The sequence below is a fragment of the Monodon monoceros genome, unplaced genomic scaffold (genome assembly GCF_005190385.1).
Source record: "Monodon monoceros isolate NGI ecotype Baffin Bay Population unplaced genomic scaffold, NGI_Narwhal_1 Super_Scaffold_6, whole genome shotgun sequence".
NCBI lineage: Eukaryota > Metazoa > Chordata > Mammalia > Artiodactyla > Monodontidae > Monodon > Monodon monoceros.
Genome location: NW_021703783.1, coordinates 74,015,104 through 74,041,047, shown reverse-complemented (window position 1 = coordinate 74,041,047; position 25,944 = coordinate 74,015,104).

Sequence of the window (25,944 nt, the reverse complement as noted above, 5' to 3'; positions counted from 1 at the left end):
ATGTTTTCTCAAGAGTGGAATGCAACTTACCAGGGAAGGAGAGATGATTTAATGTGTTGGGGGAGATGATTGTAGAAGGTAGACAGGGCAGTATTAAATAAGACATCACATTGTGAGAAATAATGCTAAAAATTGTTGATGCTCATATAACCCTTACTATGTATGTGCCAGGCACTGTTATGAGTTCTATCCTCAGTTCTACAGATAAGAAAACTGAGGCACCAAGGTCATACAGTTAGTAGGTGATGTGGCCCTGGAATTAGAACCCAGGCATCTTGACACGGAGTCCACTACTGAGCTATTTGCCTCTTCCTTTATAATCCTTTCAATCCCATTCCACAAAGGAAGTTCAGGTTTAGAGCTGACTCGTCTTTTTCATCTTTCCAATATTTGCTAGTTTCTCTCTAACTAGAGAGCAAACTGCAGGTTCAGAACCCTCTGTTTGGCTGACATTTTATTTGTTCCTATTGGATACCATCTATGTATGGTAAATAATATTGGACTTCCACTCAGGCAGAGACATAAAGTTCCTTTTACTTAAGGGAAAAGTGAGTTATTGAAAGGAAAAATTTAAGTTGATAATAATAACAGAGAATTGTGAAGGTGATACCCAGTGGTGTGTGTGGTACTAGGATGGAAGGAAAAGATGAGAAGGAGGTGAACGAGTGACCGTATTGGGGGTGGTACTGCATTTCGGCACGATGCTCCACTGGTCTCCGTTCTCAAGCTTTTTGGGTTCTCTGAGTTCTCCTGCTATTTTAAAGAACCATGAACTGCTGACAGGAAGGTAGTCAGCATTCTTTAGAAAATACTTTCCCATTTCACTACTGGTTCTCCTTGTTCCCTTCCGCTCAGACTTTCAAGCCTCCTTCAAATTTTTCTCACAGGGAGCCCTGATGCAGGAACCAGGATCTCTGCACTGGAAAAGTATAGCAGCAGAGTCTTCTGCTGTTCATTTTTAGTTCTCTCTCTTTCCTGGGTACATTGGAAAACTACACCTCCAGGCCTCCGTATAATTAGGTGTGTCTGTGAGACCTGATTCTGGCCAATGAGCTGTGAAGAGAAGTGATGGGCAACATTTGAGAGGGAGTGTCTCTTCCTCTGTTGCAGCGGCCTGGGAGCTGCATGGTAGAGTCACCAGATGCAAGCTGACTGGGTCCCTGAGCTCCCACTTGGAAAGAAGCTACCCCAGAGATTCAACAGACCCGCAGTAGATTTGGGTGGGTGAGAAATAAACTTCATATGTGATGCCACTGAGATAGCAGGGGGTGGTTTGCTACCACACTTGACCTAGCCTTTCCTGGCCAATACAAGCACATCTCATCAAGATATTATTTATTACACTAGAAAGCACTTTCCACTACTGGGAGAGTATTTTTCTCTAGAGTACAAAGGAAATTCCTAAAATGTTCAAGAGGATTTTGCAAACAGGGATTACTTGAAACTGTAGGACTTGAGCCTTCAACAAATGGTCCCAACACACTGGGACCCCAGGCAGGATTGGGGGATGAGGGATGTGGAGGATACAAAGGAAAGTTGAAAGAATGTTGCAAATTCTATTTTTAAAAAAATATGTCTTTCCCAGAGCCAGTCCGCCTCCAGCTTCGAGGTTGACAGAAGCGCTCAGCATGATGCTGGTAGATAAATGTGGGAGTCGTTATCCTCCTCTGAAACCAAGGGTGAAAATCATTTGCTGCTCTGGGAAGGTTCCTATTTGCTTCTGTTGTCAAAATTAACCCTGCAGGGCTTCCCTGGTGGCACAGTGGTTGAGAGTCCGCCTGCCGATGCAGGGGACACGGGTTCGTGCCCCGGTCCAGGAGGATCCCACATGCCGCGGAGCGGCTGGGCCCGTGAGCCCTGGCCCCTGAGCCTGCGCGTCCGGAGCCTGTGCTCCGCAACGGGAGAGGCCACAACAGTGAGAGGCCCGCGTACCGCAAAAAAAAAAAAAAAAAAAAGAATTAACCCTTCAGCCTTTCACAGAACCAAAGAAGACACTTCTCCTGTGTGTGAGTATATTTTCTTACTATTGTTGTCGTTTTAAAAATCATGTAAAAAACTCTTACCCAAGGCTCTATCTAGTTGAGCCTTCTGCATTCTTAAAAGAAGTAGCATGATTATGAGAAACTATACATGCAAATGTCTTTATTTTATAAAAACGAGGCTCCAGATTGGCTCAATGATTTTGCATGTTCTCAAACAGATACCCAGCAGGTGATACTTAATGCTAACAATGGCCGCCATCTAAAGAGCACCCTCTGTACTAAACACTATGCCTGCCCTTCGGAGACTCCTCCCAACAAGGTGCATATTGATATTGTTCTCAATTCAGACATGAAAGAAGGTCCAGCACCTTGTATAAGTCACGCAGCTAACGAGTGCCAGAGGCAGGATTCAAACCCAGGCCTATCTGACTCCAAAGCCTATGCTCTTCGTGAAATCACAGGCATGGCCGCGGCTCTCTTTCAGAGGAGGAAAGGACACAGGGAGGTTAGGCTGTTTGCTGAACATCCCCTGTGAGATCAGTGAAGCGGCCTGGCAGCATCAATAGTTCATTAAGAACTTTTATGTTGGGAACATATTTATTTTTAAAACTGCTTAATATGCTATTTCTGGGACAGAGAGAGTTGGCGATGACTTCATTGGTCACTCAGAGCCCTAAGTGATTTGAGGGCAACCCTAGTGCCCAGTGAAACCAAACTGTGGCCCGATTGCAGTGCCTGGCATGTCCCCAGACACACTTGGAGAAGCGCTAGGGCAGGAGGCTTAACTGCAAATGTCTGAGGATGGGAATATCATAATAGCTAATATACCCATGTTAATTCATTTAATCCTCAAAACAGCCCTGCAAAGGGACTCTCTGAGAATCAGAGAGGTTAGGAACTTGCCTGGGGTCACACAGTAAAAGGGGCTGAGCTTTAAGCCAGGCAGCCCAGCTTTAAAACCGGCACTTAATCACCACATGATATATAAAAGGAGATTGGGAGCCTTAAAGGCTGGGTCTAGGCCTCACCGTTCCACTAACCAGCTTCACGTACTTGAGCAAATCACATATTCTTCTTAGGTCTTAGTTTCTTCAACTGTGACCAAGGGGCTTCACAGGAGTCTATTATGATGATTGTCCCAGGGTCAAGAGAATAACAAAGAAAAGAGTGTGCTTCTATCTATGAGGTATTTTGGTACCATAAGTAGAGCCTGGGTATCCAGAGATAGAAAGATACTACTTTTTCCCATCATGAGCACCACTAGTGCTTTGCATATGTTATTTCTAATCCTCACAAACAAGCCTAAAAGGTAAATATGTGTGGTGGACATCAGTTGTTTACCTTCCTGGCACTTCTCCATATTCTGAAAAAAGCAACCTCCCTTCTTTTGAGGAATGCCCCTCCGCCAACTCCAACACGTGCTTCTGCTGCAGGTTGTCAATCACGGTAACCCACCCCATGCTTGCCGAAGTTGATTGATCCATGGGTCAGCATGGGATCCAAGTCAAGCCAATCAGATCCTTCTCAGGATTTTTCAAATAGAGTCATTTGAAGAGAAGCAATCTCTCTCTAGTGCAGAAACTGTGAAATACGAGGCCATGTTTTCCCTCCACTAGAAGCAGCCCTCCTTAGGAACTAAAATCTTTGCACATAGAAACAAGCAGAAAACAGAGACAGAAAGAGGTGCCCTAACAATATTGCAGATCCTGGTTCCAACTGTCACCAAACTCCAGCTATATCCCACCCTTGCTGGGCTTACAGGAGATAAACCAGACAAGCCCCTCTGGTTAATTCCCATTTATGCCATTTAAGTTATTTATACCCATTTAAGTTACTTTGAGTTAGGTGTCTGTCATGTGCAACCAAGAGTTCTGGCTGGTAGAGTATTTATATTATTCTCTTTCTACTTTCTCAGTGTCAAACTGAGACTACCTGGGTGATGAGTGTCATCCTGGGACTAGAGCCCAGTCTGTCTGACTCCAAAGCCAGGGCTCTTTCCCCCTCACCATCCTGCCTCTCCTGGCCTGATAAGACAGCCCTAGAAGACAGGGACTCCTTGCCTGATCTGGTGCAAAAGCATAACTTCAGTTGGCTAAATATTTTGACCCACTGGCCTCCTCAAGGATGTGGCTCCCAGGTTCCCCTGACACTATCCAGAAGCTCCAAAGAGAAGACACTCAGAGAAGACAATGAACTTGGATATGGAAGCTTCACTGGCAGCAAAATGGGGTCATGGATGGGCTCTGGTGTGAAGAAGCCTTGTGGTCAGAATTAGCTGGTGGGCAGGGCAGACCTAAAGAAAACAAAGGGTCTTTGGACATCAGGGACTTGCTAATGGCCAGCAACCTCTAAGAGAATGAGAACGAGGCCTACTTGACTGTAGGGGGAAACCCAGCCCACCCTACCAAAAGCATCTCATTCTCTGTTAGAGTCACCCTTCCTACCCAGGCCTCCCAACTTCCAATCCAACGCTCTTCCCACTAAGCCAAACTGCCTTTGCATTGTTACCTTTTCAGATACTGCAAAGCGTCACGTAAAGTATAAGTGGTTGTCAGGTAGGAGAAATATTGCTTAATCAGGATCTAACTCAAAAAAGAGAAAAAGAAAGAGAATTAATTCACTGACATTTGAAGGCATTCTTGATTAAAAAAGAAAAATCTTGTAGCGTCAATACCAAAAATATTTATTAAGCCTCTGAAGTTTCACTTAGAATTGGACCATGTCACTTACAAATTCATTGTGCTATTAAAAAGTCTGTATGCACTCCCTACATTATGCAGTCTCTGCTAGGTCCTGGGGGCACAGTGATGTCTGCCAGACATGCTCCCTGCCCTCATAATGCCTCAGTCTAGCAGGGGAGACAGGTGTGAAATAAACACACACAGGTAAAATTATAATAAGCATTGAAAAGGGAGAGAAAAAAGAGGGACCTAATCTGTGAAGGGAAGGGTTGGGGAGATGGGTATCAAGGGACTTCCAGCCTAGTTTAGATGGTATTAATGCATCTCTAGACAAACTAAGCAAAGACTTGGTCTGGTGTAAATGAAAAAGGCTAAGGGCATTTGTGGCACGTGTTTAGTCAAATGTTCTCAGAGAAGGAACCAACACTGTTAGAACTCCCAAGAGCTTGGAACTCCTTCAGCAAAGCGTCATCTAGAATGAAGAGCAGGCTTCCCAGAGGTCCTAAGCAGTGCCCTCTGGAGCCATACTGGAGCCTGAGACAATGGAGAAATATGCACTCCTATATACACTCATCAAAATATCCTCCAGAATATTTTGAACCAAGTGAGAAAAATTAATAAAAGCTCTGTGATCAAAAGTCATGACAGTACATAAAGCCTTGCATTGCCCAATCTTTTTGCACACATTGTCAAACCTTATAAACCTTCCTGGTGGGTAATCTGAGGACCCTGGAGCCAGGAACCTAGGGGCTGACTCGACATGGCTGTTCCCATCACACAACAATACAGGCTAGTAACACAAGCAACAACAGCCAGTCTTCACTTAAAATTTTGTTACTTTTTCACCATGAATTTATTTCATATTTAGTTTTATTTTTAAATTTTTGCATTAAAATACTATTTTACTTGATTAATAAGTTTTTCGGTACCCCTGTGAATTTTGCTGCCAGAAGTGAGTGCCTCACTTGCCTTTCCCTAATCCTGACCTTGGTTCTGAGTTCCTCATGTAAAGGCTTCAATTTCTAGCATTTCCAAAGGCAGAGATATATAACAGGTATAATTGCGTGCCTTTTCCTAGGGTGTATCATTTTGATCTAGCATGAGCTTGAATAATGTCAGATGTAGACCTTCAGGAAAACAGGTTTCCCTTTTGAAATTTTGTTTTCAGCACATGGCATCTCTTGAAAATTGTGATCTAGTGGGAGAAAGGGGTCACTCTTCTGCCAAGTTTTGTTGCGTGGAAGATGCTGGTGGTTGGATGGTGTCAAAAAGCAACATCTGGTTTTGATGCTACTTTTTTCTCCTTAAAATCATCTCTAGAAAATTTGCCACTTTTTATTTAAAGCTCAGGAGATAGTCCATGGCCTTAATATTGGGCTCAGTACAAGATGTTAGAACACATATTTAATTAAAGCATTTCTTTCTTATTAAGAAGATTTTGGAGGCACATTTTCTACACTAACCAGAAGCCAGGTACAATCTGAACTAAAGAATGACATATCCCTGGTCTAGGTTCCCAGTTCTGATTGGACAACATCCAAATGTGCTACCCATTGCTCAAGAAATGTCACAGAATTCCTTGAACACAATTAAACGTGTGTTTGCTTTCAAGTCTAAAGGACAGGGCACACAGCTCCTTCCCAGCTGATTGTTTTAAAAGGTGTGATGAAATCAAGTATGCACTGATGAGGTGTGGCAGTCCTAAGAAGGCTGAGCACTCCCAGCCCAGATCCCAGTGTTAGAACTTCTTAGAAAAATGGATGCAAATGCAAAAAGTAATCAAAATAAAGCCTCATCCAGCTCCACAAAGTACTAGCTGTGTGACCTTCAGCAAGTAACTTAATCTCTCTTTTTCTCTTGTGTTCAACAGATCAATTAAGGCTTGACTCTTAGTTTTGTTATGAGGTTAAATAGAAACTCTCTTCTCAACAAAATATTGGCAAACTGAATCCAACAACACATAAAAAGGATCATATACCACGACCAAGTGGGATTCATCCCAAGTTCACAAGGATGGTTCAACATACACAAATCAATCAATGTGGTACACCACATAAGCAAAAGAAAGGACAAAAACCAAATGATCATCTCAATAGATACAGAAAAAGTATTTGACAAAATTCAACATCCATTCATGATAAAAACTCTTACCAAAGTGGGCACAGAGGGAACATATCTCAAAATAATAGAAGCTATTTATCACAAACCCATAGCCAATATAATACTCAATGGTGAAAAGTTGAAAGCCTTCCTGCTAAAATCTGAACCAAAACAAGAATGCCCACTCTCACCACTTCTCTTCAACATAGCATTGGAAGTCCAAGCCATAGCAATCGGACAAGAAAAAGAAATAAAAGGTATCCAAATTGGAAATGAAGAGGTAAAGTTATTATATGCAGATGATATGATACTATATATAGAAAACCCTAAAGACACCACACAAAAACTACTAGAACTGATAAATGAATTCAGCATGGTAGCAGGATACAAGATTAACACACAGAAATCAGTTGCATTTCTTTCCACCAACAATGAAATATCAGAAAGGGAATGTAAAAAAAACCAATACCTTTTAAAATTGCAGCACAAAAAATAAAATACTTAGGAATAAACCTCACCAAGGAGCTGAAAGATTTATATGCTGAGAACTATAAAACATTAATAAAGGAAACTGAAGATGATTCAAAGAAATGGAAAGATATCCCATCCTCTTGGACTGGAAGAATTAATATTGTTAAAATGGCCATACTACTAAAGCAATCTACAGATTTAATGCAAGCCCTATCAAATTACCTATGACCTTTTTCACAGAACTAAAACAAGTTATCCTAAAATTCATATGGAAACATAAAAGACCCAGAATTTCCAAAGCAATCCTGAGGAAAAGGAACAAAGCAGGAGGCAGACTTCAGACAATGTTACAAAGCTACAGTAATCAAAACAGTGTGGTATCAGCACAAAAACAGATATATGGATCAATGGAACAGAATAGAGAGCCCAGAAATAAACCCACACACCTATGGTCAATTAATCTTCGACAAAGGAGGCAAGAATATACAATGGGAAAAAGGCAGTCTCTTCAGCAAGTGGTGCTGGGAAAATTGGACAGTCACATGTAAATCAATGAAGTTAGAACACACCCTCTCACCATACACAAAAATAAACTCAAAATGGCTTAAAGACTTAAACACAAGACATGATACCATAAAACTCCTAGAAGAGAACATAGGCAAAACATTCCCTGACAGAAATTGTACCACTGTTTTCTTAGGTCAGTCTCCCAAGGCAATAGAAATAAAAACGAAAATAAAAAAATGGGACCTAATCAAACTTACAAGTTTTGCACAGCAAAGGAAACTGTAAAGAAAAACGAAAAGACAACCTACAGAATGGGAGAAAGTATTTGTAAACGATGCAACTGACAAGGGCTTAATTTCCAAAATATACAAACAGCTCATACAACTTGACAACAAAAAAACAGACAACTCAATCCAAAAATGGGCAGAAGACCTAAAGAGACATTTCTCCAAAGAAGATATACAGATGGCCAACAGGCACATGAAAAGATGCTCAACATCACTAATTATTAGAGAAATGCAAATCAGACTTCAGTGAGGTACCACCTCACATCGGTCAGAACGGCCATCGTTAAAAAGTCTACGAATAACAAATGCTGGAGATGGCGTGGAGAAAAGGCAACCCTCTTACATGTTTAGTGGGAATGTAAGTTGGTGCAGCCACCATGGAAAACAGTATGGAGGTTCCTCAGAAAACTAAAAATAGAATTACCATATGATCCAGCAATCCCACTCCTGGGCATATATCCAGACAAAACTATAATTCAAAAAGATACATGCACCCCTATGTAAATAGCAGCACTATTCACGATAGCCAAGACATGGAAACAACCTAAATGTCCATTGAAAGATGAATGGATAAAGAAGATGCAGTACATACATACAATGGAATACTACTCAGCCATAAAAAATAACAAAATAATGCCATTTGCAGCAACATGGATGCAACTAGAGATTATCATACTCAGTGAAGTACGTCAGAAAGAGAAAGGCAAATACCATATGATATCACTTATATGTGGAATCTAAAATATGGCACAAATGAACCTATCTATGAAACAGAATCAGGGACATAGAGAATAGACTGGTGGTTGCCAAGGGGGAGGTGGGTGGGAGAGGGCTGGATTGGGAGTTTGGGGCTAGCAGATGCAAACTGGTATATTTAGAATCGATAAACAACAAGGTCCCACTGTATAGCATAGGGAACTATATTCAATATCCTGTAATAAACCATAATGGAAAAGAATATGAAAAAGAATGTATATATATGTACAACTGAGTCACTTCGCTGTATAGCAGTAATTAACATAACATTGTAATTCAACTATACTTCAATAAAAAATTTTAAAATAAGAAAAAAGAATTGGTGAACTTGAAGATAGGTCAATGCAAATTAAACAAACTGAAACACAAAGGCAAAAAAGAGTAGAAAACACAACAAATTAAACAAAAACAGAACAGAGCATCCAAGAGCTATGGGAAAATAAAAGCCAATGGCTGGATACAGATTTCGAACACAAACTTACGGTTACCAAAGGGGAAGCGTGGGGGGAGAGATAAATCAGGAGCTTGGGATGAATATACACACACTACTATATATAACATAGACAACCAACAAGGACATACTGTATAGCACAGGGAACACCACTCAATATTCTGTGTTAACCTATATGAGAAAAGAATCTAAAAAAGAATGAATATATATATATATATATATATATATATATATATATATAAAACTGAATCACTTTGCTGTGCACCTGAAACTAACACAACATTGTAAATCAACTATACTCCAATTAAATTAAAATTTAAAAAAAAAGAAAAGAAACTCTTTGCTTGTGGCACGGACTTCTTGTGGCCTCCTATACCCATCTCCTCTTACTCTATAGGAATAGAAACCCCGGTTTTTGTAGCTGCCATACATGGCTGTGCAGAATAAAGACTACATTTCCCAGCTTCCTTTATGGCCAGATGTGCTCATCTGACTCAATTCTGGTCAAGGAAATATGAGCAACAACTAGTAATGGAGAGCCAAGTGCCATCCTGGACTATGAGTATAAGGGCAACACCCTAGGAATGGCAGAGCAACAAGAAAGGAGGAGCTCAGAGCCTTGGCTCTCATGGAGCCATCGTATCAGTCTGTGGACTCATATGTCCAGACTGTTCTGTGAGTGACAAATAAAATTCTGTCTTATTTAAGACACTGTTACTTTGGGTCTCTGTTATGGCAAATGAACCTGTATCCTAACTAATATCCCATGTAAAGTGTTTGGCAAGTGATGGACACATTATAAAGCATGCAGTAAATGCCAGCTAGGAAGATGATGGTGATAGTTATGAATTCTACCTCTACTACCCCTCAGAAGAGCATCGATGAGAATAAAATGAAGAGCTACACAATTTGAAGGACATTTCCTTTTCCCCCCTTTACTCCATTCTCTGACTCAAGTGACATTCTTACAATAGACATCCACCCATGATTTTTTCATGTGGTTCCTTTTTATTAATTACAAACATGGCTGAGGGGAAGGAAAAACATTTCTAAGCTTCCACTCGAAAAGTCAAATTGTCTCACCATATGCTTTATACTGAAAACCTCCAAGAATCAACAATTGTTAACATTTTCCATATTTGCTTCAGATGATTTTTTTTAATAAAGCATCCAGATGTGGTTGAAGCCTCTGATGTCACCCATCAAATTTCTGACAGGTAACAACCCTTCGGAAGTGGCTGAGTACCTCCCCATTGTGTATATATGTCTTAACAAGTATATGTATCCCAAGAAATATGTAGTATAGCTTTGGAAAATTTTTAATCTTACATATATTGGTTATACACTGGGTGTAACGCTTGGCAACTTGCTCATTTAGGAGACTATGAAAAGCTATACCACCACAAACAATGCCACAACAATCATCCTTGTTAAATGTGGGGAGAGGGGTGTCATATTCTTCTCTATGCTTTATCTGTATTTAAAATACATCACAAGCACAATTTTTAAATAAAAAGTAAGGGAATTTAAAAGAACTACTCAGAAGCTGTACTGACTTACAAAATCACCAAGACCACTCAGGCTGGGGATGGGAGTAGGTAGGAGGGCATAGTTTGTTGTTTCCTAAATATTTTACCCTACATATGTGAGCAAATATATTTTTTGCTTTTAAACCCAACATGTAAAAATTCTGAACTTACCCAGCAGATATGAATAGATGACTTTACAAATGTAGCCTAACTTTCTAAAATACCCACCACAGTTTTTTTTTTCTTAAAACACACAATTCAGGTATGTTTGGATAGACATAACTGTACCTATGAAATAATGTCTGACAAAACTACTTCTTTATTATAGTTATTGTAATTAATTTTGATAGGCGATCAGTGAAACTCTTTCAAATATAAAATATTAGATTTGGATAAAATGAATCATTTCTTCTTGGTCTGAGGAATAAAAATGCAGATTATTGGAGTATCAATTTTATAAAACAGGTATCTCCCCTCATACATTGTTTATGCATGGCCTATTCATTCAAAGATAACAACTACTTCTCACATTTTCTCCCACCATGAGAGGAGTAACAGTGACAAAAATTCAGCCTTTTTTTTTTTTTTTTTAAGAATACATGTGTTCAGAAGAGTAGAAAGAAAAGAATGTGTTTGGACACTGAGCCTTCTTGCCCATTTGTGCCCGTCCCCTGCAAGCCAGAGCTGACAACCGGGCTTGCTGATCTGAGCTGGGCTGGGTCAGTTCCATCCTCTGACCCAGAATCTGGACTTGAGGTACAGAGTCAGGGTCTTTTAGTCTCATAAGCTAAGGAAGGAAGGGTGACGTTGTGAGTTGTGCGGCAGCCGTGCACAGAGAAGCAGATAGAGCTGGTCCACAGACAATGAGAAGAGAAAAGAGGAGGAAGGATGGAGAAGCAGGGACAAGGGCCCATGGATCCCAGAGAGGAGGTGCCCGAGAGGACAGCCACCATAGAGCACAGGCATTCTGGTCTCTACCGAAGCCCCCAACACTGGTCATCCTTGGCTTCCATGAGATAACCCTGTATCCTTCGAGTAAAGCCCCTGTCCTATTTATGTTATCTCATGTATGTATGTACATGTATAAATACTATCCTTCATTTATTTTTGTTTAGGCTACTTTGAAGTAGATTTCTGTTACTTGCAAGCAAAAGAGCCTTGACTCTGACAACTCCCAGTGCAGGCATTCTGTGAGGCTGCCACCCACCACCTCACCTCACCGCATAAATAGTGAAGCTTTTATCTACTCATCTACACAATGAGGACTCATCAGGAAATGGCCGGCACCACCATGTTTGCCCTCTTGAGAGCTGTCAAATTAGAAACAAGTATATTGTCTCCATGTGGGTGTTCCCTGGATTTTTATTTGGCAACCAAACCATCACTTATTGTTTCCCAAATGCTATTTACATGACATCAGTAGACTTAAGTCAGAAAATTTCCAGGTACAGCTACTCTGATAATGTGCGCCAGTCATCTCAGTAAACACAAGATCCTGAGCTTGATTTTTCTGCTAAAGCGATCAAGGAGGAGCACGCAGCCACATTTCTGGTTCCACCCCTGGAGCTTGCTCATATTCTGATGGTATTATTGGCCATTTTAAGACTACGTTCTACACAACTGCTGTACGCCCTTCAAATTGTCAAGCAATTACCCCAAATAACACTGTGTTGGAAAAATATCTTGGGTTTCTCTGTAAAAAGAGAACATGGTGAGAAGAACAAGGTAACTTGTAAATCCAATGGCTTTTAAAAAATAAGAAAACGATAAGAAAAATGACATTTAATATCTCCCATAGAGATTGACATAAATCTCTTGATTTTTTAACCTGAATCCAATTATCAACCAAAGTTCATTGAGGAACCTGGACCAGATCCCATGTAATAAACATACCACACAGATGCCATTATGGAACATGGAAAGGCAGGAATAACAAGTAGTCAAAAATGTGAACTATGGGACTTCCCTGGTGGTGCAGTGGTTAAGAATCCACCTGCCAATTCAGGGGACACGGGTTCGAGCCCTGGTCCAGGAAGATCCCACATGCCGCGGAGCAACTAAGCCCGTGTGCCACAACTACTGAGCCTGCGCTCTAGAGCCCGTGAGCCACAACTACTGAGCCCACGTGCCACAACTACTGAAGCCCGCATGCCTAGAGCCCATGCTCCACAACAAGAGAAGCCACCGCAATGAGAAGCCCGCGCACCGCAACGAAGAGTAGCCCCTGCTCACCACAACTAGAGAAAAGCCCGTGCGCAGCAACGAAGACCCAATGCAGCCAAAAATAAATAAATGAATAAATATTTTTTTAAATGTGAACTATGGCGTCTAGCTGGGCTGACTTGGGTTCAGGACTAGGCTCTGCTTCTGAAGGGCTGTGCGACTTGGGACAGGTGGCCTTATCTTACTGAATCTTGGTTTTCCCGTTTGGAAAACAGGGATAATAACAATGACTACCCCGTGTGAGGATGAAACAAGATAATGCATATAGGGCACTTAGCACAACACCTGCACACAGTAACCCCGGGTAACTGGTAGTGGTGACTGTCACGGTCATTGCTGAGGCGGTTGTTATCACAGGGTAGCCTGTTAAGCTGAAGGCGGCTTAGACTCAAAGGTCTGGATTTTGAGCTATTTTTGCAAGCAACGAACTACTAAAAATAGGAGGCAGTGTTTACTCTCATAGCTTCGGGGAACAGCTATGACTTGGTCTCTGACCAAGTAGATTCAGCGGTGGAATAAATGGCCTTCCAACTGCCTCTCAGCTCAGACCACATCCTGACTGGACCTCACTCCAGGGAGGTTTGGACAACCTAGAAAAGCAGCCCAAGCAAAGTTCGATAGGCCAGACCCTTCGGAAGGCTTCCCAAGAGGAGTGGGCCTATGGTCTTTCCTTTTTTACCTAGGAAAATGCCAAAAGGGCATTTTCCTGTGTTCCTCTCACCACCACCACCTGGCACCCCATGTAGTGCTAGGTCCAATGTCTTAGGGAATCACAGAACACAGGGCTCTGAGGCAGAACATGCCTCCTTACTTCCCAGGAGCTGAGCAGCGAAGGGGACTTATGCTACAGCCCACCCTGTGGACCGTCCTGACCATAATCCTAGGAGTTGAGAACCACCCAAACTTGATCCACTCCTGGTCCAAGGGACCCATCAAAGAGTAGAGACTCACCTCCAGAAACAATACCTCCCAAAGTCTCTTAGAGACCTGCCATATGCCTTTGAACCTTAATTGGAAACTGTATATATTTCCTGAATTTGATGTTTCCAACTATAGAAAATATGATCTAAATGCCAATATATTGTGTAGCTCACCTGACTTCATACACACACACATATGGTATGTATGTGTGTTATGTATGTGTGTACGTGTGTCTGTTCTACAAATACGGAGGATTGACAATTTTCTTTTTCTCACTTCGTCTTGACCCACATCTTGCAATCTATAATATGTGCCATGTACATCTAAGCCTATAGTGGTATCACAGTCACCAGCAAGTGATGAATGATGTCTAATCTCTTAAAGACTTTTTTATTATAACTGTTTTATTTTTGTTATCAAAATTTTGGTGAAAATTTCCCAGTAAAGTCAATAGAGAAGGGAATAGGAGGCAAGAATAAAAAAAGATTGTTGTACAGTGTATCAAGATATTATATGATGCATCAAGAGTGAGTACCCATGCTTACTTTTTACCCACACATAGATACAAAAGTATTGATAGAATCATGGATCCTAGGGTTTGAAAGGGATTTAAGATTATCCACACATTGGTTAGCTGAAAAACACTAACGCAATAATCTGCAGACAATATGACTGTCTACATTAAAAAATCTAAAAGACTCTTTGACAAACCACTAGAATTAAAAAGGTTGTTGGATACAAATGAACATTCAAAAAAAAAAAGTTATCCCATATCCCAACAGAAAACTAATAGAAGGTATAATTTAAAAACAACATTCCAGGGCTTCCCTGGTGGTGCAGTGGTTGAGAGTCCGCCTGCCGATGCAGGGGACACGGGTTCGTGCCCCGGTCCGGGAAGATCCCACGTGCCGCGGAGTGGCTGGGCCCGTGAGCCATGGCCGCTGAGCCTGTGCGTCCGGAGCCTGTGCTCCGCAACGGGAGAGGCCACAACAGTGAGAGGCCTGCGTACCACAAAAGAAAAAAACAAAAAAAAACAACAACAAAAAAACAAGATTCCATTAACAGCAGCAACAAAAACTTGGGGAACTTATAAACAAATGTAACAAAGGAAATACAAGATCTTTATGGATAAAGCTTGATTGAGGCATGTAAAAGATCTAAATAAATTAAAGGATATGCCATGCTCATGGGTGGGATGGGAAGACTCAAAGATGGCAATTCTCTCCAAATTAATCTATAAGTTCATTGCAATTACAATTAAAATCCATAATTTTTTCCCATGGCACTTGATAAGTTGATCCATAAGTTAATATCAGAACAAAAAAAATAACGAAGATAACTTAGAAGAGCAATACCTCAGCAAGGCCATTCCTCAGGGCCCTGCCAGCTCCCTCACTCCCCCACCTCTGATAATCCGAACCACAGTATCCTATTTTATCATTTTCACACAGTTACAGATATGTACAATTCTCTCATTTATTCATATATTTATATATTTAGGACAAGGGTTTTGCTTTATTTACCACCATATTCCCAGGGTCTGGAGCAGCACCTAGCACATAGTAGGTACTCGATAAATATTTGTTGACTTCTTTATGTAAAATTTAAATACATACAAAACTATGCTACATGGTATTTACAGGCTCCTAGTTATGTTGTAAAAGATTAAAAACATGGACAGGAAGGATACACAATACCTTTAGGGTAGAGTTTATCTCGGGGGAGGGTAGGCGGTCAACAGGCTCAGAGAGTAAGACAAAGAGACCTTAAACTCAATCTGCGATTTTTTTTTTTTTTTTAATTTTGAAGGCAATACAACAACATGTATGAAATCTGTTTATCTGAGTGGTGGTTATGAAGTATTGTTACAGTATTCTCTGTACTTTTCTGATCAAGGTATTTCATAATGAAAATGGGTGTTGTTTTTTTTTAAAGATTGATTTGAAATAAAATTATAGAGACGGAGAACAAATCAATAGTTGCCAAGGGTTAGGGATGGGAGGATGGTGACTCTAAATGGGTAGCATGAGGGAGATCTTAACAGTGATTAAGAAGTTTGCATCCTGATTTCGGGGTGGCTACACTAATCTGCTGGTGATAAAATGGCATAGCACTATGCATACACTTTATACCAATGTCAGTTTTCAGGTTCGGCTTGTGCTACAGTTATATACGATGTAACCACTGGGGGAAACTTGATGAAGGGTACACAGTTCCTCTCTGTCCCTCTCTGTACTATCTTTGCAACTATCTTTATAATTTTTATATAATATAAATTTATAACTATTTCAAAAATTTTACAAATAGAAAAATATGTAGTTTACCCAAAATAACATTGTTTCTAGTTAACAGATGAGAGAAGTGAGGCCCCTAAGAACAAAAGTGATTTGTAGTAGGTGGCGTATGGGGCAGGGCAGGGAGGCCTGCAGCACCTATAGTTTTCTTTGAACAATCAAGTCAGCAAATGCGTGGGTCTAGATCCCTTGGTAGCCCTTCCTTTGATATAACAGTGACTCCCAGGGACTGACTCAGGCTGCATAGCAAGGCTGGAGATCCCAGATATTAGATCATAGATCAGATGTTAAAATCGGATAACCTGGCTTCAAATCCCAGCTCTGCCACTTGGTAAAGGGATGGCCTTCTATTTCAACCTCTTTGAGCCTCATCTTCTTCATCTGCATGTGATTATATGCCACTCATGGTGTTTAAATCAAATAATACATGTAAAGTGCTTGGCATAAAACTTGCCACATAGTAAGCGTGCAATTAAAAGTCAAGAAACACAGCCTATTACCTGTGAAATAAACCCAAATACATCTACTATTTGTCCCAAGGACTGGCCTATGCATGAAACTAACACATAATCCGGTTTTTGTGCTAGGTGAAATGTGAAGGGTCTTATTGCGAAGTATTAAATTGTGGGTAAGTGGAGGTAGGGATAAGGACAGGGGTGAGGCAAACTCAATAAAATTACCACAATTGCCTATTAGAAAATAGCTGGGAGAACCATATCCCCACCAGAAAAAGAAAAGAATATAAACCAAAATGGCTCACTGTGTTTGTGTAACCCTATAGACGACAATAAGGTATAATCACAAATTCAATGCCAAGAGAATATATAGACTCTATTAGATTAACCAGACGTAAAGCCAAAAATAGCTGTATACTTAAAGTTCCCAAAGACTACTGCAAGACTATAGATTACGGTTGTTCAAAATTAAAAAGAAAAATGAGGGCATTTCTTTTCTTTTGGTCATGAACCAACTAAATTTAAAACTACTGAAACTAGATTTAATCTGTGAGAGGAGACGGACCAGGCTCCACTTTCAGTTGGCCGAAGAAAAGCATTCCAGCTCCAGGAGCGTTCACACACACAAGAAATTGGAGACTGCATTTATTCTCAAAAGGTACATTAAAGTTGACAACAATCCCACTTGAATTTCTGAAATCAGAACAACAAAGGATGGTAAAAAGAACTGGTTTGTCAACTGAATTTGTAATGACAGGGTCTGCAACATGTCTTTAGAAATACATAAATCAGGTATCTAAAAGAAGGAACAATCTAAAATGCAACTCATTTTTAAAACTAAATCACAAAAATTACTTAAAATATGTGAAGGATTCCTGAAGTATCAACTTGGAATCAGTCAAATACATGTCTACTATAAAAAGAAACAAAAGTCAATAATATTTTATTCTCAGTAATGAGTGAGACTCCAAAAGCAGGACCATCCCCCCTCACAAACGCTTTTAAATCAGCAACACTTATAACAAAAATTGTTACAGGATTTTAAGAACACTAGTAAATCTAAGTTTAACATCCATCACATATTTTGCAAAAGAAATAAAGTCGAGGTAATAAAAGAACTCTCAGTAAATCCCTACTTTTAAAGTATTGCTGACCAAAAGAATCAGTACCTTGTGTTTCTGGTTGGATTATTCAATTTGCTAATTCTGTTAATTGTCCATTGTTAATTCAATGTTAACAGAATGTAGTAAAATTTTCTTAAGGTACTGGTTATATAATGGTGAAATTCTTTTAAAATTTTTATTTAAAATACAAAGATCAATGGTCTACAAGTACAAATTTCTCCCTTAATTTCCAGTGTCCGAGAGCTGATACTTCCCACTAACTCTCTTATACAACATTCTTACTAGCAATGTGGGTAAATATGTATTCATATTGTCAGTCAGAACAACAGAATTCTCTGCAATGAATTAATTTCATATTAACTCTAAAAGAAAAAAAGAATTACATCTAAAGAAATAAGATAAGAATAATAAAAGGAACCAGAATATTTCTTCTCATAGACAATAAAAATGGAAAAAATCATGTCAATTCCATTAGTAAATTGTTAATTAAAAGATGGATTTGGGAAAGAGTATCTTCTAAAGTCTTAATGGATTTTAAAAATTAGAAAAGTTGGACAGTAGAGATTATAATAGTCAAGAAGCATCTTTCTTTCACTTTTAAGCTTTCTTACAGAATATGTAAAGAGCTGTAAAAATGAAAGTACTGTAATAATGAAGGTCAATTTTAGTCAAAGTAAGAAAAGGAGATTCAAAGTTAAGCTAAAATTTCCTATCTCAATTCCCTATCTTGATGTTATCTACATTCTTCCCTAAATTTAAAACCATTTTTAACTTGAATTCATTCTCATGAGAATTCAGATTATAAAAATGCATGTATGTGAAAATGTTAAGAGCACCTGAACTTAGAAACCAATTTATTTTTCCCTTCTTATTTCAAAAACAATTTATTTACAGATTTCTAAACCAAGTAATCCCCCAGGTGCTTCCTGCCAGTTGGGAAGAACATTCTATTTAGGGACAACATGAAACAACACATTTCACCTCCTCTCTCTTCCTGCTGGCTTCTAATGTGTCACTGGGAAACTGAGAGTTTGAAATTAAGAGTTTTGATTAGACAGGCTTTCTGTGCCTGTTGGTTTATTTCCTTTAAGGCATTAAGTCTCTGTATGATAATGAAGTAGCTTATAAAGCCACTGAGATTCAGACATTAAATGGGAAATTTAGTTTAGTTTAGTTGTTTCCCCCTTTTTGCTGAGAGCCAAATCCTATTCTGAAGTGACTGTGTCCTTGTTTAAGATGTTTTGAGGGTGGTGAAAGAGCTGGGTTTTGAAAGAGCTGTTTTCCAAAAAAGCAGGTAATTTGTGAAATAAAATACTTGTCAAAATTCTGTAATTCCCAAAGAGTTGGCTATAATCTAAAAGGTATTTGGGGGAGCTACTATAATCATTTATGAAAAAATTTACAAACAACTTGAGTTACAACTTTTTTGAAACTTGATTTATATCTTTGTTTCATCTGTAATAAGTGTTAACTATTTAAAAACTTAAAAATAAGAAATGAAGTGTTTTTGTGTAGGTGGAATGCTTTAAGCATTTGGCATCATAAGCCGATCAAATATCCCATGGAGGGGTAGAATCGAGATACAGAGTCTGATCACTGTGGTAATAACCACAGGCAAAGTTAATCCCCTCTCCAGAACCACCTTTCACTTGCAGGAAATCAATTTAGCTGTCCCTTGAACTGGCCACTCCTCTGGTATCATGAGTAGGTGCAAAGGATAAGTGGTTGGTATGCAAAGAAACACACACAAAAGGAGAGACAGAAGAGAGAGAACTAGGATAAGGAGATAGAGAGTGGGGATGACAGACAGTTGTTAAAGAAGGAACTTTATTCCATAGTTGTGCTTAATCAATGTCTTTTGATCATAACTAATGGAAGATGGTATTATTGCACATTTTAAAAAATGTGTTTTCAGATTCTGCCCTAGGATTTCTCAAGACAGTCAGTTGTTTTAACTGGAGCCACAGGCAAAGCATGAAGCCATGTGCATATCTCATAGCTCTGGATGTCTCTGGTCATGCGGGGTCTGAGGTTCTCAGGCTGCTGGGCCAGGCCTTTTGCTGGTTCTAAAGGCCTGGGGCAGACACTTAACACTCCAGAGACATCCTCTGTGGAACAGAGACTTAACTTCCAGGTCATTTAATTAGCAAATGAACAACTTTATTTGGTCTGAATACTAAATATACTGTTTAAAATTTAACAGCTTTTTAAGGAAAACCGTCAATTTATACTTAACAATTTAAAAGACAGTAACTTATTTAAACCTGAAATATTAATTGGTGCAACCTTTTTGGAATATGATTTGGAAATATCCATTAAAATGTTAATGTCTATAACCTTTGACCCTAAAATTTCATTGCTAGAAATTTACTCAACATATATATTCCCACAGATACACAGCAACATTAGCACAGAGATTTACTCTGTGATGTTTACTGCATCATTGTTCATAATACCAGAAAGCTGGAAACAACCTAAATGCCCACTGGTAGTGGGGGTTGATTCAGTCGGCGATGGTGCATTCATACCATGAAATACTGTACAGATGTCAAAAGAATGATGTAAAGTTTTTTGTTACCATAAAAGATATATAAAGCTATCCAGCTATAGCGAGGTCCCAAATTTTAAATTAAAAAAGCAAACTGCAGAACAGAATGCATAGTATGATACTATTTGTTTATGCTTTTTAAAAACGATTTAAATATATGCGTATCTTGCATTAAAAAAAATTCTGGAAGAAATAAAAGAAACTTTTAATGATAGTGACCTCTGGAGAGTGGGACTAGGCGTTTTTGCAATTTTATTTTTCACTTCATACCTTTCTGAACGGATTCGATTTTTAATCATGGTAATAACCACGTTATTACTTTTAGAATAACTGAAAAACTAGCTAATAATAAGAGCTTATACTAAACCTACATTAACAGAAACAGAGCGATGCTCTTTTATGGGACAGTCCTCGGAAGCCACTTTGCCTAATCACGTTCTCATCTCTACCAGGATAACTAAGCCTACGCGAACGGACGTTAACCCATTAGCTACACAGCAGAATGTTCAACACAGCCGTTTACTCTGCATACCACAGTCACCTGGGGTGTTTCCACTATTAAACACGTTGACGTCGGTCAGTTTCTAAACATCTTTCTTCCGGCGCTAAGTTCCATGAGATCCAGGAGCCCGGAGCAGCGCCGCCGGGACGCGCCTGGGAGGAGCTGCCTCGCCACAGCCGCGATTGCGCGATTGATCTCCGCACTCAAGCCGGCTACACCCAAAGAACTTTTTCTACATCACCCAGTGGCGCCAGGATCACTTCCCTGTCAACAGCCTGTGTGCACGTCGCAGACTTTAGAGCCAGCCCCTGTAGCAACTCCGTTTGAAAATTCTCATGTAGAAAGGGCAGGAATTCTCATAAGTAAGATTCCTCCTCCGGCAAACAGACACACTTTGTCCTCACTCCTGTCTTTTTCATTCTCCCTTAACTAGTTCCTAGAAATATCCACCCGGGCTATTTCGTTTCTAGTCTTATGTCTATAAATCAAAGTCAACTGTTTCCAGTCTCTCCTACTGAGCCTTGGTTTTTACCTCCTTGATTAACCATAAAACTTCTCTCCTCTGGGGCTTCATTAACCTGCTCATTAAAGTCTTTTAGAAATGTTGGGTTTGACGTTCTGGAGCCTAAATAGTTCTTCTAAATCTAAAATATTCCTCCACTAAAATTATATTTCAATGAAGCAGCTTTTGAAAAACAGTCATTTTGCTGCTAGTATTCTGAGGCTTAACTGCAGTGTCACAAGTAGAAACTTGTTATCTGGCCAGTTAGTGTTAAGGGGGAAGCCAGTACGTTTAAAGAATTAACTCATCATATTACTTAGTAATCTCTCTCATTTCTTCACAAACAATCTCTAACTTGCTCTTCAAATATTTATAACATAAATGAAGGAAAGGATTGTGATTCTCACGTGTAACTTGGGAAGCTAATTTTTCTGCAGTCTATTTCTCCCAAGCCTTGCTTTCCCTCCCTCCAATAAAACAGTAAGAACAGTAAATGGCAATCAAATCTCAAGGTTTAACCCCAGAGTAGTCTCTCTGGTTACTAGATTGAGAAATGTTATCAGAAAATAAGGGGAAAAGGTGCCTTTTTCTAAAAGTTTGGGGGCTAGTCTAGTGTCAGTAGCTAAAACTGTACTATATCGGTAACTCTTAAAAGTCTAGATACTTGCTTATTTTTATCATAAATCCATAGTAACAATGGATTTGTTTGTCAGTCTTCTCAGCTTTGGCACTAATGGAAGGTGCTGTTAACAGCCCTCAAAACTGAAGTTCCTTTATTTCTTCTGGCACTTGAGAAAAAATTCTGCCACAAAATTCTAATAACACTAAGTTCCTACGAATCAATTTGGAAACATCTAAATGTGTTTTTCCTAGAAAAAGTGCCAGACATCAATTTTATCTGGCAACCATCAAAGTATATCAGACCACAAAACTATACATTCCTGGACCTCACAAGAAGCATGGCAAGGAATTTCAGCGAGCCAACCAAAGGGTTCAGGGGCAACTCCATCTGTAGTGTACAACTTGGGTAACAACGCTGAAATTAACCACTGCTACCAAGACAGTAATACCCCCGCCCCCCAACCCACCAAGAAAAGTAATGGGTGGAAATTTCAAATCCACCTTCTCAATTTCTGGTTTGTGATTCCATAGGATTATTTAACCCACCAGCACACTAATCTCACTTTCACAAAGACAACCAGAAAGCCTAAGTAAATGGAATTTTTATGTGCACATTCTGTGTTATTTCATGTGAAGACAAGTGACACAAAACATGGGAATTTAGGGAAAAGAACCATTTCCTACAATGTCACCATTGGTATAACTTCTGTAACTAGAGTATGGTATACTTGATGTACATAGTGACCTTGCAACAGAAAGTGACTTTGGAATCTATCAGTCATTTGTTCAACACCTAAAATGAAAAACATAGTGGGGATTAAAAGGCACTTCCTGTACAGAATTTGCCATCTAGCTAGAGAAGATACCACTTTAAGAATTCAAAAAGTTGTAAGACTGGAGGTGGAGAGGAGGGGAGCAAGGGATGATTGTTTTTCCTTATGTCTTTCCATACTCCTTGGTTTTTTTGAACCACGTTGCATGTATGACTTTGATAAAAGTGTAAGAGCTACATAACAATAGCACAGGGAAGGAAGGAGCAGGTAACAAGCAATACGAAGAATTCTGCTTTAGCCAGAAACTTGATGGGGGAAATAGGGTACATGTAGATCCTTCCCTCTGCTTTATGTCCCAGATCAAGTTCACTCTGTCTCCAGAATCTCCCACAAATTCTTCCCCTTCGCCCTCCTCCCCACCACTGCCTTGGGCTGCAATGACCTCCCCACAATCACCTTCCTCTGATGCATGAGTTCTGACATTTTCTGACCCCTTCCGCAGTCCAGAAAAGACTGTGGACCCCATCTCAGAATACAGTGTTTACATCATAAAATTAAATACACAAATCACAAAAGATGAATTCTATTAAAAAATGCATATGTCAAATTATTTTTAAGTTCTGACATAAGTTCATGCATACTTCTTTATTAATTCATTAAATGACAAGATGTACAAGATGTAGCTGTGGGTCTAATGGCTACAGTAATATATATATATATTTTTTTTGGTACGCGGGCCTCTCACTGTTGTGGCCTCTCCCGTTGCGGAGCACAGGCTCCGGACGCGCAGGCTCAGCGGCCATGGCTCACGGGCCCAGCCACTCCGCGGCACGTGGGATCTTCCCGGACCGGGGCACGAACCCGTTTCCCCTGCATCGGCAGGCGGACTCTCAACCACTGCACCACCAGGGAAGCCCTGGCTACAGTAATTTTGGTTTAGTGAAAAGTGTAAAGGATATTTTGAGATATCTGCAACACCTGTATTATTATATCAAAATTCCTGATTTCTGTTGGTGATAAACTCACATCTTCTGCTAATTCTACTGTGATCTGTTGCCCAGATTCATATTTGAAAAAAATGTTCAATTTCAGTTAGAGGTTAGTGACAATGTTAATTTTTTCCCTGTCCAAGTTCATAGATCCCAAGCTTTCTATCCATGGGTCCCTTGCAAGTCAAAGAACTGGGATAAGAAGCCCTGATCCAGGGTCATGGCCGACCAAACCACCCTCCACAATGCTACAAATCTTATGCTGTCATTCTCCTGCTCAAAACTCTTCAATAGCTCCCTTGCTTCACAGGTAAAATACAAACTCTTCTGAAAGGTAGGTAAAGCCCTTGCCCTGTTCTCTGCTTACCAACTGAGGCTTATCCACACTTGGGTTTCGTCTTTTGCATTTGAAGCTCCACCCACAACGGTATGTTCTCCCCTTGGGACTCCTTCACCCTCCTTGTCAGGCCAACTCTTTCTTAAGTGCCAGGTCAAAAGCCACCTCCTCTCTGATGCCTTCAAGCAGACCCAGGTGTTTCATCTCAGCTTCCACTGCTCTTTGTACATACCTTCTTCTATTGATTATTGTATTGCATTATAATTGCTGGCATGTGTGTCTCCCTACTACTCACAATCTCCCTGACGGTGGTGACTGTGTTTTAACTTTCTCCAGGACTTTGCCTCCTGCCTGGCACATGTAGATGCTCCGAAAATATCAGTTGAATGATGCAGTGAATGAATGCCTAAATAAATCAAAGAGCTAAATATGAAGAGGGAAAAGGCAAAGATTACAGTGTCTAATCTGGGTTAATGGAGAAAAAGTGAAATGGAGTATAAAAGAAAATACTGTGTTCATAAAATTTTACGTTAAGGACATTTCACATATTCTAAAGTTTTCAAAGATCATCCATGAATGCAGTAGAAGATAATTGTCCATTAAAACACAGCAGTTGTTCTGGTATTCTGATTATACATAAATATGCTATATAAAAAGACCTCAACCTAAAAATAGGTTGCATTCCAAAATAAGGTTTGCAAACCAGTTGTCTAGAATTTAGAATACAATTTCCCTCAGAAGCCAGTTAAAACCGGTGATCATACAAAAGCCCATTTGATTTGTAATGTGCCTGTGGCTCCATGTTTAATTGAAAAGTGGTAGAAAATAATACTATTCAATACTATTGCAATAGCCAGTTAAGCAAAAGAGTAAGCAAAAGTGAATGTGAACATCATTTATCTTGAATATTAACAATTAGAAGAAAGACAGGTTTAATTTTAGCAGGGTAAGGAAGCCCAGGGAGGTATTTGTGAAGATCAGAAGAAACTTCTGGTTATTTCAGCAGCAAAAGATAGTAGCCCTAGATCTTTTTTTTTTTCAATTGAAGTATAGTTGATTTAAAATATTGCATTGCATTAATTTCAGGTGTACAGCATAGTGATTTGGGTGTTGGGGTTTTTTTTTTTTGCAGGCTGTATTGCTTTATAAGTTGTTACAAGATATTGACTGTAATTCTTTGTGCTATACAGTAAATCCTTGTTGCCTACCTATTATATGTGTAGTAGTTTGTACCTAGCTCTGTAATATGTATAATTTCATTTCAAGACTTAAGACCTTTCCTTTTGGCCCACAAATGACTCACACAAAGGAAAAAGAGAAATTATTTTTGCAATACTTGAAAAAGTTTTGGAAGACAAAGAGGAAGGAGGAATGGAGTTAAAAAGTCTATGTGTAAAAGTCCTCAACAAAAAAAAAGCAAACAGAATCCAACAGAGCATTAAAAGGATCATAAACCATGATCAAGTGGGTTTTTTTTCCAGGAATGCAAAGATTCTTCAATATACACAAATCAATCAATGTGATACACCACATTAACAGATTGAAGGAGAAAACCATATGATCATCTCAATAGATGCAGAAAAAGCTTTTGACAAAATTCAACACCCATTTATGATAAAAACCCTCCAGAAAGTAGGCAGAGAGGGAACTTACCTCATCATAATAAAGGCCATATATGACAAACCCACAGCCAACATCATTCTCAATGGTGAAAAACTGAAACCATTTCCTCTAAGATCAGGAACAAGACAAGGTTGTCCTCTCTCACCACTATTATTCAGCATAGTTTTGGAAGTTTAGCCACAGCAATCAGAGAAGAAAAAAAAAAAAAAAGGAATCCAAATTGGAAAAGAAGAAGTAAAGCTGTCACTGTGTGCAGATGACATGATAC